Source organism: Sceloporus undulatus, chromosome 1, assembly GCF_019175285.1.
Source record: "Sceloporus undulatus isolate JIND9_A2432 ecotype Alabama chromosome 1, SceUnd_v1.1, whole genome shotgun sequence".
NCBI classification, from domain to species: domain Eukaryota; kingdom Metazoa; phylum Chordata; class Lepidosauria; order Squamata; family Phrynosomatidae; genus Sceloporus; species Sceloporus undulatus.
Genome location: NC_056522.1, coordinates 261,164,694 through 261,167,903, shown reverse-complemented (window position 1 = coordinate 261,167,903; position 3,210 = coordinate 261,164,694).

Here is a 3,210-nt window from a genome sequence, read left to right as displayed (position 1 = left end):
AGAGGCAGTCTTGTGGATGTATATTTATGTATATTGAGTGTTTCCAGTCTATTGGCCACTGCTTTATATTCCATATTTGTTGGCATATTTCAATTAGCACTGAAGTTGCATCTGTCAGTAGGCAATGTAGCAGTTCAACTGGGATACCATCTGTTTCCGGTGATTTATTTTTTCCCATTTCCTTTATTGCAGATTCTATTTCACTTCTTAGAATTTGGGGTTCAGAAAGATAAACTATTGTCGGATCAAATTAGCAGTAGTAGGGAATACAGTAAGTAAGTAGAGGATAAAATAAGAGTGAATTATACTCAATAGTTCAAATCTGTTTCTTACATTGTGACTGAATTTATCTGAAATGTTATTTAGGTCATATAATCAAAACCAATCCAGAATATAATCAATAGAGGATGAGACCTTACTGAAGAGAGTCACAGTCCATTTGTACACCCCCCCCCAAAAAAAAAAAAGACTCCAAACACTTTCCTTCCTTACAGGTCTGTAGTGGGGACCCTGCCTTTCAGCCAGGATACGTTCTGAAAGTTCTTGTACTTCAAACAATCCACCACCACCCTTTTCACTACCATTCATTTTCTATACTCTTTCCCCTCCATATTTTCTTTGATTGTTTGATGGTTGTTTCTTTTGCTGGTCTGAACTAGATTCGAGAAAATATCCTTTCTCACCTGCCTTACAAAAGAGCTGAGTACTGAATCTAAGAGGGAAACACCTCCCCCCAAGAAATTATAGGGGCATAATTGACTAATGCCTATTTTTAACATCAAAATTAATTTGGGAGCCTAATGTGTTAGGTAAATTACTGGAAAATACTACCAAGTAAATAATTTAACAAATTAATGAACTACGTCACAACAAGGTCTGAATATGCATACCAGCTAATGGTGTTTTCCCCAAAGAATCAACTTCCATGTAGCACTGCGGAATGGATCCTTTGGTGCTGATAGCACAACTTCTAGGCAAGCAAGAGTCATCCTCATACATCTCTGGTATGATCTGAAGTAAATAGCAAGAGGAAAGTTTACCCAGGCTTTAGCTCTCAAATATAAGTTTCACAGTTATGTCAATCCAGCCCTGGCTTCCTTTGAAACATAGGGTTTTTTTTTTGTTTTGTTTTGTTTTGTTTGGGGTTTTTTTGTTTGTTTTTACTTATTCCACTGCAGGATTCCTGCCGTTAATTATCGTGAGAAGTGATGAAAATCACTCAAACACTATTCTTGAGATTTGTAGCAAGCTCAAGAAATCTTACTGCCATCCAGAAGTACATATCTTAATTATCTCTCAGTACTTTTGAAGGAAACATTTTGTTCATCAGTTGTGCACTTCTTGTATTGCCAGAAGCATAAATGTAGGAAACCTGAAGAACTCGGGACTGGCACATGTCTGGGGAAGATGGATGACAACTGTTTTATAAAGACACGATTTATTTGAGTGGTAATCACTGGAATGTCTTAGCACATTTTGATTGTTAAAGTAAAACAGACTGCTTAAAAAAGAAGATGCCCATATAGCCCAGAAAGAGAACTAAGAGTGACTTGATGTTTTTTTGCTACCGGCTGCATTTAAATTTAATAGAAAGCATGAAAATGAATAACATCAGAAATTTTGTATCTGTTGTTTATTATTCCTTCTCAGTCTGTATGTGCTGATTACAGCTGATTGTTGGATTATCACGGTGTACCTTGAAGTCACTTGCAAATTATGGTTATCCTAAGGCAAACCTATCATGTGATTTTCTTAGTAAGATTTGTTCAGGGTGTGTGTCTTTGCCTTCCTCTGAGTCTGAGAAAATGCAGCTTGTCCAGGGTCACCCATGGCTGAGTGAGGATTTGAACACTGGTCTCTAGAGGTATAGTCCAGTGCTCAAACCACTACACCAATCTATCAAAATAATAATTCTTTAACATTTGTGTAGCACATTTATTTGAAGCATGTTGCTTAATCCTTATTTAACATTGCGTAAAATAAATCAATATCTTCGGATTATATATTGCAGATATGTAAAGGGGGAGAGAGAGATTTACCCAAGGGCCCCTAGTGAGTTTATGGCAGAGGTGAGATTCAAGCCAAGGCCTTCATGATACATAACTGATTCCTTTGACTACTGTGCTTCACCAGTTCTTGTCTCTCAGTCACTTTTCATCATTCAGTTATTACAGACATTCTGAATATCATACCAGATAGTTTAAGGTGCCACTTAATTAGGAGAAAGTATATGATGCATTTTGTTGTCCCAGCATTGCAAATCTGGAAGTCAGAGCAATGTAATGTCATGTGTCCTCAAAGGAGGGAGATTAAGATTGATGCATGGAAGAAAGGGGAGAATATCAGTAATGGAAGAAGGAATAATTTGAGCAACCCCTCCCCAATGCCCCTTAACTCATTACACAGATTTTTAACAAATGGGCAACGAAGGTTTTCGGCAACATTCAGCCAGGCATTCCCCTCAAACGACTCTGGTTGTGACAGCTATACTGCATTGTGCTCAAGCCTATCGCTTTAAGAAATTGAACACTGGGAACAGACACACCTCTTCAGTAGCAAAGAGGTGAGGGTGTTTAATGAATAAAAACCAATAGCCATGGTCCCTCAGTGGGAAGTGGTGGTGAATTTGGGCTGGTAACAGCAGTGCTCTCCTCAGACGTCTTGTCAGCACATTTTAGTTCCTTGCTGTTAGCAGCAGCTATGTTCACACAACTGCAGCATGACCGGGCTGCCACTTACATACTGAAAAGCATCAGGGATCTTGAGAATGAAAATCAAATTACTCCAGATAGAACACTGTGGTGCCCAGGAGATTTATTTTCTAAATGATCTAGTCACACATATTGGGGGAGGGGGGAGAATTGGAATCATGGAGGGTGGGGGAAGGCATAAATCTTCCTTGCAAACTCACTCAACTCACTGCAGTCCTGATATAAATCCACCTACTGCTGTCATTGCCACCAAGGTGTAATTAAATAAAAAAGCCTAGAATAAAGCTGCTTGTGACACTATTTCAGTAGCATGTCATAGAATTCTAGAGTTAGAAGAGACCCCAAGGGCCACCCAGTCCAATCCCCTGCCATGCAGGAACACACAATCAAAGCACCCTTGACAGATGGCCATCCAGCCTTTGTTTGGAAATCTCCAAAGGAGACTCCACCACTCTCCGAGGGAGTGTGTTCCTCTGTCAAACAGCTCTTACTGTCAGGA